Source organism: Ambystoma mexicanum, chromosome 9 (genome assembly GCF_040938575.1).
Source record: "Ambystoma mexicanum isolate Mex_15411 chromosome 9, UKY_AmexF1_1, whole genome shotgun sequence".
Lineage (NCBI taxonomy): Eukaryota > Metazoa > Chordata > Amphibia > Caudata > Ambystomatidae > Ambystoma > Ambystoma mexicanum.
In genome coordinates this window covers 407867888-407883978 of record NC_090931.1, presented here as the reverse complement: position 1 = coordinate 407883978, position 16091 = coordinate 407867888, and positions in this window count along the sequence as shown.

The window sequence follows — 16091 nt, the reverse complement described above, 5'->3', positions numbered from 1 at the left end:
ACCCCATCTCCTCACCCTACCACCGACCACCTCTAGATCCCCTACCCCAAACACACAACACATATATTTAAAAAGATATTCCGCGAAAAATACCCCGGTGAAGCCTGCACATTTAAAATGCAAACGTGTAAAGTGGCCATGGCGAAAACACGACATACAGCTTCAAACATGCCCGGACTATCTCATGGAATATATGTGTTTACAAAGCAGTGGAAGGCGACTGCTGGGATAGCCCAGAATTGTCAGAGTTACATTTGGGTTTCCAAAATCTAGGATTTTGAAGCACTGCATGTAGAAGGGTTACTGAGGGTGACAATTACAGAGTATTAATTCACTAATGAGGAAGGTCTATATTCATCTTAAAGCGCACACCTGAGTAGGCCCATAAGCATTCGTACAAAGGCCTATCTTAGTCAGTAATATTGGAGTTCTGAGTATTTCCCACCAAGCTATGCGGTGTACCTAACTAAAAAGAGGAGGGTGGCGAGTTGTTAACTGCCACTTTATTACGTCATTTCAATAGAAACAATGACGTTACATTACTGTGACTGCTGTGTCTTTAGATTTTTTTTTAAACTGCACTACAATTGTAGAGTGTTTTTCAGTGTTAACCACATCCCTTCATATCTCCTACACAACATTTTAACAATTTGCGCTGTCAAATCAGCACCCTAGCCATCCTAAACTCACAATACCAACAATACTAACATTCTAGTTGTCAGTGTTGTTTTTGCTTAATCGTTGAGTTAAGAACCGTAGAGCAAAATTGATGTGGCAATGAGACCCATCACCCTGTAAAATGCACTATATAAATTGTGAATATTAGTCTCTATATTGCAGCACTGGAGTCTATGAGGTCATGTATCAGTGGGACTCTGTGTAGTGCATACCTAAAAGAATCACTTCAAGGAAAGATCTGTTTTGTCAGATGAGGAAAATAAAGCACAGTGATGTAAAGTGTGTTAGCCAAGACAACATCCTTTGGTCAAGTGGAGAAGCTGAGATTTTAGGCCAGCTTTCCTCATTCTATCACACATGTAGAGCCTCTTTTCTAAGAGTTTGGCAGAAAAGTGGAGGAAATATGTCATTCACATGTCTAGAGGTTTTTTCTCTATTTTACCTCCATAAACTGGAAGAATTACTGCTGGTGGAATTTGCACCTATGGTATTTCTTCAAAGTCAACATTGGAGGCCAGTGGGATGCAATGAATGTGGACTAACTGCAAGCTACCACCACACTTAATCAGGACAATTCACAGCTGATATGATTGACACTAACCGTAGATGAGTATGGCAGTATTTCTGTGGGAAATGTTGCTGTACTCATAGGGCCTCATTACGACCCTGGCGCTGACGGATTGAAGGGGGCCGGCCGATTACAAGGTTCCCTTTGCGGGAACCGGATCAACCAGACGTCTTTTCCGGGTCCCGCGAGGGGAAGAGGGAGGTAACAATGGGACACTTGTAATGTTACCTCCCTCCCCATTCCCATTGAGCCCCATGGGGGCTCAAATGGGAATGGTTCCTGCACGGAGTAATTACCGGGTCCTCCTATGTCGGAATGACCCGGTAAGTCCCCATTGCAGGAACCCGGTAATGGCGCCCGGTTTGAAGTCAGCCATGGTGCTAATAGCACCATGGCTGCCTCCAAACTCGTAATGAGGTCGATAATGACCCTCTATATCACCTCACATTCCACCTTTAGTTTTACAATAATGTTAATGCTTTCTGCATAGCTGTGTTTTGAAAGCTGTACTATGACAAAGCTGACTTGCAATGCACCACACCACATGGCAAATCAACCTGAAAATATAAAAAAATGTGAGAAGTGTTTTTTTAACTTACATCTACATACCATTTAGTGAATGATTAGTGTGGCGAGGACAAATGCATACAACATATATCTTAACATGCAAGACAATGATCGCAACAAAGCTTGGTGGGTTGAGGCCCTGCTGTAGAGGTGTTTGATCTCTAAGTCACAGACACAAATCTTGGTAGGAAGGCAAAGGTGTTTATTGCTTCTGGGGTCAATACAACAATGATCCTAGTATCTATTAGTGACATGCATAGAACATGTAATCAGAGGCCCTGCTTGTTATGTGCACCCATTTTGCCACTATACTCTTGGTAAAGGCTTACTTACCACACACAGGGCCTCATTATATGTTTGCCGGTCTGGTAACAACAGTACCGGTAAGCTTGGCGGTACTATTGTTACTGGACCAGCAAACTACGAGTTCTGCTCGCGGGTGCCTTCCTGCCTGCCAGGTCGGACCTGGCGGGCGTACCGTCACCCACGAGCAGACCATGTCGGATGCACCGGCACCATTCCAAATGGTGCCGGTGCATCCGAACTCCCCATCTCCATTGAGCCCTATGGGGAGCATTTCATTCCGGTGCCAGCGAATGAGCAATTACCGGGTCCGGCAGAGCCGTAATGACTTGGTAATTGCCGATTTGCGGGTGCCGGAATAATTCGCAAGTTTGGCGCAGCCTGCTGGTTTTACAAGCCAGGCTACCGCCAAACTTGTAATGAGGCCCACTGTCATGTACTGGATCCTATTCCCTTTGCTTATTTAGACAGGGGTATATCTTAGCCAGACACTTCAGGGGTGTCATTATGATGAAATTGAGTAAGAACATGTTGCAGGCCAGTAATGTTTCCAAACAGATTGCCACTTTCGTCATCTAACTCCATTCCATAATTTACACATATTTCTGGAAAGCAGGCAGAACCAGAGATGCTGTGTTGTCCAATGTGTGTTCTTTTCCAGCTAATTTGCTTGCTTACACAATGGAGAAGTTCAATGTTCCCAATATAAACATCGATCTTTAAGTAGCAGATGTGCAGGGCGAAGCAGGCCTGGAGGCTATGACTGGTGGAGTATCTTAATGTGGCTATCACCCACTCACACTGACGGCAAGCCTCACACACCTCCATAGACATCAATGACCTCTCAACCATAAACAACAATGTATTTCCCTGGCCTCAGAGTTTCAATAAGTTGAGAGATGTAAGATCTGTAGAGAGCGGTCTTCATTGCAACAAACGTTAAGTTTTGCTAAGTGGCCTGTGGTGTACTAGCCTACAGGAAACTGGCAATTTCCCAACGAGCCTCTGTCTCTCCACCATGGGTAACACTTAAGCGGTGATACCCCGGTTTCCTTCTCTTCTTATCCTCTTTCTTATCTGCATCACCCACTTCTTTCCTTTTTGAGTTCGCCCCATACCCATTTAAAATAAAAACATTATTCCAATATGTTCTTCCTCACTCTTATAAATTCTCATTTATTTAGGTTTTTATTAGTGCAACTTAACCATAACGTCCCCTTAACAAAGTTATTTTACTGAATTTCATAGGTTTTTAGTAGCGCAACTTAACCATAACATCCCTTTAACAACGTTTTTTCACTGAATTTCATAGGTTTTTAGTAGCGCAACTTAACAATAATAACTTTGACTTTATGTACATGTAATATGGAACATACTGAAACCCTTTTACTGAACCTGATGTCTGCGAACTCTTTTAATGTCCGCGGATATGTTCGGAGAACAGTACCACTACCTAAAAACTCTGGGGGGGTATGTTTGATTGTTACATCATAACATAGGAAATTTTAACAAATTCAAAAAGCAGCACACATACACATATGTAGTAATACATAAGAAATGTAACCCATATATGTAACACATTAAGCATTCATTTAAATACAATATGTTCTAAAATGGAATATACCAAAAGAAGATAAATTGGCTTCCAACATAATTACCTCACAGACACTACAGAACTTAGAGCAAGACCAGACCTACAGAGTACTTAGAACATATCTTACCTGAAATAGTAAGTGTACTTCATTTTACTCATATATTTATAAACTTTCTGTATTAGATTAAAAAAAAAATATTATCTTTTTTTTTTCTCACAGAAATGTCCAGTACTCTGGAATGGCTAGAGGAGCATTTCCCACATGAGGAAATGTCAGAAGATAGTGAAACTAATGGTAAACACTTTACAATATAAACCATTTCATTATTATTATTTTATATACATTTAACATATATATATATATATATATATATATATATATATATATATATATATATATATATATATTTGTACAGAGCATACCAAAATAGAAAATCCCTCTGAAGAAACTGTTATGGATAACACTCTCGACAGCATAAAAGAAAAAAATTGATTTATTGTTGAACAATTTTAATAATTTGAAAACATTTGTTGAAGATCATTTTAAAACAAAAACCTCAAACCATTGTCCCATATGTACTTGTTCCCACTCACCATATCCCAATCAATTATCCCCAAACCCTCTCCATAACCCAAAATGTTTTGATGAGACTTCCATCCCTTCTTCACGTAATACCAATCATGTTGAAACCCCTAATGGTCCTGTTTTTGTTTCCGTTTCTGCCTCACCTTCTCTACCATAAATTATTAAACTATGTTAAATAAAGTTACATTTTTATATTGTGATATAATTAGTTTCCGTTTAAAAAAAATAAAAATAATGTAGGTGTCCGCGGACAGCGCGGGTGTTGTGAAATGTTCGTAAATAAACGAAAATGGAGGTGTCCTGAAGAACACTATAACTGTCCGTACTGTTCGCTAGCAAGTTGAAACTGTTCCAAGAACACACGCGGTGTCCTGAAATGTTCGTAAAGAAACGGAAATTAAAGTGTCCTGAAGAACACCATACCTCTCCGTAGTGTTAAGTTGAAACTGTTCTAAGAACACAAGTGGTGTCCTGAAATGTTCGTAAATAAACAAAAATGGAGGTGTCCTGAAGAACACTATACCTGTCCGTACTGTTCGCTAGAAAGTTGAAACTGTTCTAAGAACACACGCGGTGTCCTGAAATGTTTATAAAGAAACAAAAATTAAAGTGTCCTGAAGAACACTATACCTGCCGTAGTGTTCGCTAGCAAGTTGAAACTGTTCTAAGAACACAATTGGTGTCCTGAAATGTTCGTAAATAAACGAAAATGGAGGTGCCCTGAAGAACACTGTATCTGTCTGTACTGTTCTCTAGCAAGTTGAAACTGTTCTAAGAACACACGCGGCGTCCTGAAATGTTCATAAATAAACGAAAATGAAGGTGTCCTGAAGAACACTCTACCTGTCCGTATTGTTGGCTACCAACTTCAAACTGTTCTAGAACACATGCGGTGTCCAGCAATGTTCGTTTGACGTGTTGTTCAGGTCCTGATGTTCAGGACCCGAACAGTGTCCGTAGAACATCAACGCGCATGCGCAAACCAATGTCCGTGCATTTGGTGTCCTGCGGACAGCCGCTTCCTTCGCGAACATGTTTGTGAAGCGATCATGTGACCGTGTGCATGCTGATCGCGTGTTCTGAATGCACACATTGTTCATGTCCCCGAACAATATAAAAGTACATTTTCAAGTAATCCACAATATTAAACTCACCATAGCACAAGTCCCCACATACTAATCCTGAGTTTCTACATACTTTTTGAAAGTTTTTGAACCTTTTTTGTGTTCGATTAGTCTGCGGACAGCGCACATGTCCGCGAACCGCGTACAAGCACCCCTATAAAAGACCATGCCCTAGAACTTATTCTCATTATGTTTCTGGCTATTCTTCAGAGCACAGCTATTTTTCCTGCAACTTGCAGATTACACCATCATCGAGATGGCATCCATGGCTGCACTACTGCCACCTTGTGCTGCACCTGCTTCAGCACCACCCTTGCCCCCTCCACCACCACCACCTTCCCAAGGGCCTGAAGAGGGTTACAGGAGTGAGGATGCAGAGGAGGAAGAAGAGAATGACGAGAATGAGGTAGAGGAAATCCCTACTACCCGCACTAGGCGTGAGTCTTGGGTGTGGCGGTTGTTTACCATTCATGGGAATGGTCCTAAGGCTCGTGCGAACCATGTCACCTGCAATGAGTCCAAAATGGTACTCAGTCGTGGGAGGCATGGTTCGTACAGCTTTGGGACCACTACCAGGAAGAGACACCTAAGGTCATTTCACTGTGGGGCCATTCATAAGTTTGTACCTTGCGAGGAGCGTAGTAGGTTGATTTCCTCTACTTCATCCTCCGTTTCTGATCCTGTCACCACAAGGACCACCTCTGTGGGACAGCGTCTTCCTCAAGCTGCCTCACAGGCCATACAGAATTCTGATGACCCTTACCTTTCGAGGGTCACAGTTGTATGTATGTACTGCGAAACAGTACTCTGCAGGGGGGAGCGACTTCACAGTGCTTTTGAGACTATCGTCTCAGAGCATGAGAAGACGTGCTCACTACCCAAATAAAACCCACTCTACATCTTCCTCTCTCAGCTCGCCCCTTCTTATCTCTGTGGTGGGTGACCCCCCCTTTACCCTCCTCTTCCCTCCTCTCCTATTGTGTCGTGTATAAAAAACCCAAAAAAATACAAAATAACAAAAATAAAAAAAAATAAGGCTCTTTTCAGAGCCGCCTTTCACAGTTAAAAAATAGAAGTGAAAATAAATGAAGCAGGGCCCTTTGTATTTTTTAGAAGTCCGTGGACAGTCCTACCCTATCATAACCATTGCAATTTTCTCCTGGAGGAAGTGGTGGCTCTGAAAAGAGCCATTAGGAGGTGTTTGTATGTCAAAAATTATAAATACTCAACACCTACTTCAACATGGATGTTGTAATTCTAAAAAAGGTCGCATTTTGTACATTTCTCAGAAAAATTTGATTGCCAGCATAAGTAAGATGAACTCCATCTCTGCGAAAAATGTATGTACTACAAAACATAATATTTTCATTGTGAAAAGAGGACATGCCAAAATCTCTTAGAAAGGCACAAACAGCATTATTAATATTGCGCCTTGCTTTTCCCATTTGTGGACCAAATGAAGAAGAACAAAGTCACATTTGTCTCTGCGCAATACGTGAAAATATTACTTGAGAATTAGGAAACATGTCCATGACCTTCCCAAGTCCTTCTTTCATAGCAAATTGCAAAGAAATTCCAGACACATGTCCTAAACTGTTCCCTCCACAATGAATTACAATTATGTCTGGATGTTGCTATGTCTCCAAAGTAGCACAGAGCGGTAGCAAGTCCAACCACTTCATTCCACGTACACCATGCCAGTATACTTCCACATGTGGAAATCCAAGATCTACAGCTACTCCACAGCTTTCTGCATGCACCTTCAACCAATGTATCCACGAATCTCCCAAAATCCAAACAATCTGTTTTCTTTCTGAAACACACAGCCATAGCTATCTGTTGTTCTCTCAGCAAAAAGAGTATCAGAGAAACTCTCTCCTGGCACAACACACCCACTAAACTTTCCTGACCAATCCCTTTCAGTGCTCATTCTCATTTGCATGACTTCTGAACCCAAAAATCCCCGGATGTAACACCCGATGTCCGTGAACTACCGCCATGGCAGCGGACATATCGTAACATGAACAGCCCTTCTACCATTTCCACTTCACTCTCTGAGCCATTCCGTCATTGGATGTAGCTAAGAAGTCACATGGCCATCCACCATTCACATTCAAGACCTCTACATCTCTACATCTAACTGCATCATCATAGATCAGCACTGCAAATGTACAGTGAATCTCTCTGAGTACAAGTGTCATATCATTGGCAAGCACCATCTAAAAGAAATACTGTTCAAGTCTCCAAGATTTCTACTTGCAGCTCCATGCATATCCATATGCATGAACACAAACTACAGGTATGCATATTTTCTGTACAGTACATGAACACATTTTCAAACTGACTTTTAGCTTGTGTAATCTGTAAAATGAATGTACTGTCTTTTTTTTAATCTCCTAAAATCAACTGTCACTTATAGACCTTTATACTATTTACTTTCTTTATACACACACACACTCAAATTATGTTAAACTAACAATTTTGAAATGAAATATATAGACTACATATATTCAAACAAAATTGCAGGCATGCACACTCTGTGTTTAAATCTCAAAAAATAATACTTATACAATTACATATTTTTTAAATTTATTTATTTATTTAATTACTTTAATTTAAGCATGACATTGAGGCACTATTACCTGGAAGAGTTTAGTTACAGAAATAGTGGTATTCAGTGGTACATTATGAATTTCACATAGTAACAATATTTTGTTTGCTACAGTTAGTCATTGCAATACAACTTGTTCATTAAGAAAATATCATATGTATTGAACTGGTGCGACGTGTCTTATGTAAATAAGATAGTTTTAATGGTTTTGAGGAAGGCGCTGAGGATTTCAATTAAAAAAATCAATGTCTAAATTAAAAACAGTGCTATATACAAACAAAATTAAATTACTAATTTGTTTCTTTTACAATTGCAGTGAAGACCATTCTCCTGAAAAGAAGCAGTTGAATTTGAAGAACAAAGAAGAAATAAGACGTAACCTGCTCATTTTAGAAAAAAAGTCAGTAGAATATCACCATAATATTTGTATTATTACTCAAACACTCTGTAAAGTTAATTAATGCTATTTCCGTGCCTAAAAATAGAGATTGTGCACCATTCTGTCCAAAAATCCCCTTGTCTTAAACAGCGATTTACAGCCAGAATGGCCCACAAATTCCTATTTTTGGACACACAAATTACCCAACAAAACCACTAGAATTTTGATATTATAGAACAAACAACTGTTTTAATTGTACTTCTCCACACCACTAGCTTACTTTTTTCTGTCATCTGAACCCCAGTTTAATAGCACATGAATTCAAAAATACCCATCCCTACTAGTTGTAGTTCCCAATGCACAATCACACACCATTACATACATCTTTATCATCTTACTCAAACACTCATGCACACAGCACACATACATTGCAGAACACCCCAACCCATACCCTCTTTATTTTTTTCAACAGACCCTAAAGAATGCCTACCAAAAGTCAAATCTGTAGAAAGCAACGCAGAAGTAGAGCAAATGAAAATAAAAGTGTCCAACATAAGCATCCATCTCTAGCAGAATTTGTAAAAAAAAAGTTGAAACAAAACAGCTAATACAGTCATTTAGTGAAACACAAGAAGTGTCAAGTACATAAACTTTCCCTCCTCTATCAAAATGTAAACCAAACCAAAAAACAATTCGTAGAAAATCAGCTATCACTACAGATAAAACTGCTTCTTTAAATCTTGATATAGTGCAAAGTAACCATACCAAGAAAAGTATTTTAGCCAAAATGTCCATCACAAACTCCTTCAAAATCTTATAAAAACAGGAGAGAAACCAGGTTCAACACTTAAAACCTATCGTAGGAAATTAATCTCAGAAGCATTGATAGACAGTGCAATTCTTCTCGAAAGAAAGTTATTTATTTTAGTGTTAAACAAAATGAAACCACTAACAAAACTTATAACTTAATTACAAAAAAGACTTCTCAATAAACGAAATGTCAACAGAAAGAACTTCTTAAGTATCTGCGGAGATGAATGGAATTACACTACGAGCACAGAACCATACTTTAATGAAGAAGCGTACAAACAAAAGCAAACAAATACAATTGCCATACATAGCAGTGGTCGAGGTTATGAAAAAGTGAATAATACCATAATGGAACAAGAAGTACTCCTTACAAAAATATGCCCTGAAAACTTAGAATGACCCATCTATTCAACTAAATCAGAACATCTAGTGTACAAATGGCCATGCACGTCAATGTGTAACATTCCCAAACAATTTTTCAAGTCTTTACGCCAATTCCTCAATCAATATGTAAAAAGCAAAGACAAAATCAAAATTAAACTACTGCAAAATATGGATACCTGTCCAGTGCGCAAGTACACAGGACTACAAGGACATTCATTGGCCTGCATTACAGGACCTACTTGTAAAACCACCTTCCATGATATCAAAAGGATATCAACACATCATTCAACTATATGTGATCTAGTCTATAAACTGTACTATGCTAAAAGTCCTGCTTTAGCACTAGCAAATTTAAATAGCATTCTTCTACATGGTACAGCAAAAGACCTACTTGAAGAAATTGACTATATCCAGAAAAAATATTTTGGAAGTGAAAGCCACTTACAGAATGAAATAGCTTTAAACCAAATCAGCAACAATTCTACACATGACAACCTTTTGCTAAACACATACACATACACAAAAGAAATAATAAAATTTAAAAGTACATCAGCTGAAGTACCAAACCATGTGTGTGTATGTTGCCGCAGAACCTTTTATAAAAGTAACACAAAAACTGTAGACATATCATACAAAATAGAAGACAATGAAGATTCTAAATGGTTTGAATTAGCTCTCCACCTTGTAGCAGAAAACAAAAATGAAATAACTGACCCCTTAATACTTTGCAGTTACTGCACTACAAAACTTGACAACAACCAAACTCCTTCACATGCTATCACAAATAATTTGGAGTTATACCCACTACCAAAACCCCTACAACAACTTAATTTATATGAGAGCATCATAATTCAAACAGTGCACCCATTTCAAGCAATAATACGCCTTCAACCAAAAACAGCAAAATTACCTCCCTCTGAATTGGTAAAAGGCATTCGTGGAAAAGTAGTTTATTTAACATTAGATCTAAAAGAAAATGAGCATACTCTAGGAGTGCAACGTCCAATGCAGCAATCTTTAATTATCTTAGTAAATGGAGTACCTACAAAAGACAAAAAAATATGGCAACAGCTGGTAGATTTACATAAAGTTAGACAAGCCTTGCAATATCTTAAAGAGAATAATGAATATTACAAAGAAATTAATATTGAAGAAAACTTGAAGGGTACAACTGAAATAATTCAAGAAACACAAGAAACTGGTCAATTTGAGCTCCGAGATCCTGCTACAATATCAAATACTTTAGACCATTATACAATTCATCCTTTGCACTCTAATGACACCATAGAAGATGCACTGGAAACATACCAAATGCGTCAAACAAAAGGATCACCAATCAGCATATGGGAAAAAAGTATAGAAGCATGTGCTTTTCCTCTACTCTTTCCTACTGTCAAAAGAGGAAGTTACGATGATAGACCTATTCAAATATCAGCTTCAGAATACCGCTCATTACGGATGTATTCTGAAGATCCCAGATTTAGACAAAATGTGGAATACATATTCCACCTACTCTTTGAAAGTGAACTAGCAACTTTATGTTACGGAGTTGCACACATATTAAAATCAGGATCACACTTTCAAAATATGACAGCTACACAATTATTAAAAAAAGTACAACAAAAGGATGAGGTTTTACAATCAAATATTACAATTCTATTAGAAAATATGCGTGGTACTAAAGAGTACTGGTTTCAACGTCATGGAGATGTACGTTGTATGATCAGAAACCTTGGCCCACCCACTTGGTTTGTTACATTAAGTTGTGCAGAATATGCATGGGAAGATTTACATGATTTCCTACGCATATCAAACAAAAACAAAACAAACATAGATATACTAACACCTGGAGAACTTTGTTCTTTGGATCCTGTTAATGTTTCAAGATATTTTCACCATCGCTTCATTGCTATGCTACATTTTATTTGTAATAAAACTGTTCCTCCCCTTGGAGAAATGCAACACTTCTTGTGGAGTAAAGAATACCAAGCCAGAGGAGCACCACATATCCACATGCTTTAATGGATTAAAGATGCTCCTAAATTTGGTCAAGAGAGTGATGCCACTGTTTTACAGTTTATTGAAAAATATGTCACTTCTAAAATTCCATTGGAATCAACAAATAGTGATCTTCATGCACAGATTTTACAATTTCAAAGACACACATGTGGAAAATATTGTCGTCGCAAATACAAAAACAAAGGGAAATACTACACCAAATACTGATTTGGTTTCCCTAGACCAGTTACAAATACAGGTAAAGTGAACAACCTCATGTCTTCAGTTAGACATAGTGTGAAAGGTAAGTCACCTAAAAATACATATTACATAAAAAGAAAAGAAGAAGAAAAATATATCAATTATAATGTAATCATTGCCCACTTATGGAAAGCAAACATAGATGTGCAGTACATTGCAGACAATTCTACTGCAGTTGCAAGATATGTCACAGCATACTTAACCAAAGCAGAAAAGACAGAGCTCCAAGACCTCTGGAATGACCTGTCATCAGATAAAACAGTGTCTCAGAAATTATACAGGTTGGGCATAAAAATGCTCTCCCATAGAGAATGTGGATCATATGAAGCAGCTGATCGTTTAACTGGAACTGCATTGTATGGTAAATCTGAAAATATAGTATGGCTAAGTCTTGGTCCAGCTAAATCTAGAAAAAATAGTTCTAAAATCATACGAAGATATAGAAACAATAGCCAACATGATCCCAACAGCCAAGACATTTTAAAAAAACAATTTATTGGACACATACTACCCAAACAGAAGTAATACTTTGGAAACAATGTGTCTATACCACATAGCCCAAAACTACACATACAAAAATAATATAAAACCTGATGAAAAAAAAGGTAAATACAGAGTGACAAACTGTGAAGGCAGCTTAGTTAAACTCACCAAACCACATGTAATTAATCATATCAAATTGTCATTAAAGACTCCTCAACATAAAGAAGTATATTACATGTCCCTGCTACAACTCTTTAAACCATGGAGAAAAGAAGAAGAAATACTAGATAACTATTAATCCTATGAAGACGCTTTCAAAGCAAATGAAAGCACTATCACTGTTGTAAACTTTACACAGTACAAAACAATGTTGCACAATGAACAGCAACACGAAAAAGAACTCCAGGCCCAACTAGATAAGGACACTCCTGACAGTAGTCAACCTTCTGTAACAGGAAGCCAAGAACCACTGGGAGAACCACTAATAATAAATGAGGCAGAATTAGCTATGATAGAAGTAGAAAACACCATGTGTCAGTATGAAGATAAAGAAGACTTAACTATACTACAATCAAAACTAAACAATGAGCAACGTAGCATTTTTCAAGAAGTAACAAAACAAATTGCACATGGTGCACAACATGAAAATAAAGAATGTTCCTGCCATAATTATAAAACAATACTACTGTATGTCAGTGGTGAAGCTGGTTCTGGCAAAACATTCCTAATCAAAATCATCAGTAAGTTCCTTCAACAATTGACAAAAAACAAACTGTCAGCTGTTGTCACTGCCCCCACTGGTTTAGCTGCCTGCAACATAGGTGTTGTCACGTTACACCGATAACTACTATTGCCAGTAGAACACCAAAACAAATTAGACTATTACAAATTTTCTGCATAAGCTGCAATGGAACTACGCAGAGTATTGAAACAAATGAGAATGTTACTAATAGATGAGCATGGTCTCCAACCTAATGTTGGCTTTGATTCACCTCAGATTACAAGAAGTACTCAAAACAAACTATGAAGAGCTCTTTGCAGGAAAACACATTATTGTTTTCGGAGATCTTCTTCAATTGACACCAGTAAAAGGTGAGCCTATTTTTAAAACATTAGGACACAAACTCTGCCGTATAACTGTTGGCAGCATTGGAAATGTCAACCTTTGGCAACATTTCCAATACAGAGAATTAACAGAAAACATGCGGCAATCTGCAGATCTAACTTATGCCAACATCTTAAAAAGTATGAGAGTTGGTATACTTTCTAAAGAAGCAGAAGCCATATTGAAAAGCCGGCACATTCATGCACTTTATGGCGATAATGCATGTGCTACAGATGTTATGGAACAATTAGCCCACAAAAATGTCAATTGTATGGCCTTAATGTCAACTCTTGCAAGTTGTTTCAAATTCAATGAAATAATGTTAAGTAAAGAAATGCACCCAATAATGGAAATTAGCGCCACAGACAAACTAGATGTACATGGTATGACACTACCCATGTGTGACCAAGCCACAACACGACTAAATAGTTTAGAACAATCAATCTCAAACACAGCAGGCTTAGAAAAGATATTAAAATGATGCTTAAATTGCAGAGTAATGCTTAAACGTAACCTTGACGTGGACCAAGGACTAGTTAATGGAGCACTGGGTACAGTTGAAGGCTTTCAAACATACCCACGTGACAACAAAATTCAGTTTGTCAATATTCTCTTTGACAAACTTTCAGAAGTAAAAAGGATAGGACGCTCAACAGCTCGATTCCTTCTCTTCAAAGACATGTATGTACGCAGAGAACAATTTTCTCTAACTCTTGCATACACAGTCACGATTCATAAATCACAATGTCTTACCCTAGACAAAGCAATGATAGATATTGGCAACACAGTCTTTAACGAAGGCATGAGCTACGTAGCACTATCACGCTTACGTACACTTGGCGGTCTATTTCTAATCAACTTTGATGCAAGTAAACGCTGATATTCCTTGCATTTTAGAATACAATAGACTTTGCTCACTATACACCCCCCATCTAAACACATATTCTGTTCCACAAAAAGTAAAACATTATAAAAGAAAAATAAATCAAACAGAAATGCAACAGGATGTCACTGCAAATCCTCCAAAGAGAGTAAAAGAAACTAATTCTTCATCAAGTACCACAAGCAAAAAAGAATCAATTAGGGAATGTAAACCAGGTACTTCTTCAAAGAAGGAAGACAAACTCCAAAAAAATCAGTCAGATACAGAACTACCTGGTCCATTTAAACTCTCAAATATAGTTGGTGTAAGTTGCTAAGCAAATGTAGCAATGAATATTCTATTTCAATTACCACCAATTGTTGACAACATTTACTTACACAGTACAGACCCATTTTGTTTGCAAATGTTAGTACTTCATAGAAACGCAACAAACAATCCTGACAACACGTATAGTGTTTATGGAATAAGACAACAATTGGACTACTGTGCTGGAATGGTGAAATTCACTATAAACTCACAGGAATATCCACAAGAATTTCTAATGTACTTAATACAAGTACTGGAAAACAAAAACATACCTATAAATGAAATCTTCCAGATTTCATACATGTGGAAACATACATGCACTCTCTGCAACAATGTGACACAAGAACAAATCCCCAATGAATGCTTCGTATATATAGCAATACCTAATTGTGAATCCATTCCATTTCAGCAACTTGTACAAAATGCAAACCATGGTAGATTATGTTCTACCTGCAATTCAGATAATCGCTCCATGTTAGTAATACAAACACATAGTAAATACGTAATACTAATGCTTCTACGTTACAATGCAGATGGTACCAAAAACAACTGCAAGCTGACTGGATTCACACATGGTCAAATATCACTTGGTAAGAAAACCTTCACAACAATAGGTATAATCTACCACGCAGGAGCCACAACCAATTCAGGGCACTACAGTGCATATATAAAAAAAATGTGGATGGTTTGAATGTAATGATAGTACCATTACTCTAAAGCAGAGATTACCAGCAAATCTTACAAACGCTTATTTAATGTTCTTAAAACCAAAATTTGATAACTAAACTGTACTTAAACCTTAGGTAAACTTGTAGTAAAAAATATAAACTGTTAGAATATTCCAAATGCTATCTAACTGCCCAAAGATTTGACAACTAATCAGATAAATTAATACCACTAAATTAGAGCAAAAAATAGACAGTTAGAATATGCCAATTGGTATCAACTGTCCCAAAATGTAACAATATCCAAACAAATAAATAATATGTTACTGCTCAAAAAAAATGCAAGAAGCCAATGTATAAAGCGTTAGCCAGAAACAACAAGTGAACACTGAAAACAAACAAACAAATAAACTGTAGCATAACAGAATTTTTTTTTTTTTAATCCAACATGGATTTGTTTTTCTCCCACAGACCCAATGATTTTAGCAACAAACACAGAAACTGAGCAAATTGCACTCTGGTTTGTATTCTACTAAATATGAGGGTAAAAAAAAATGTTGATTATACAATGTAATAAGTCATTACAAACTACTAATACTAACATGCTATTTTCTTTTATCACAGAAATGAATAAGAAATACATGTACTCCAGTTACTAAACCAAACAGTAAGTATATTATACACTCTATGCCCTGGCCAAAACCATCGCAGCATATCACACCCATAGTATCTTATAACTTTGTTCCTTATGAATTTGTTTTTGACCCAAAGTTATGAGCAACTATA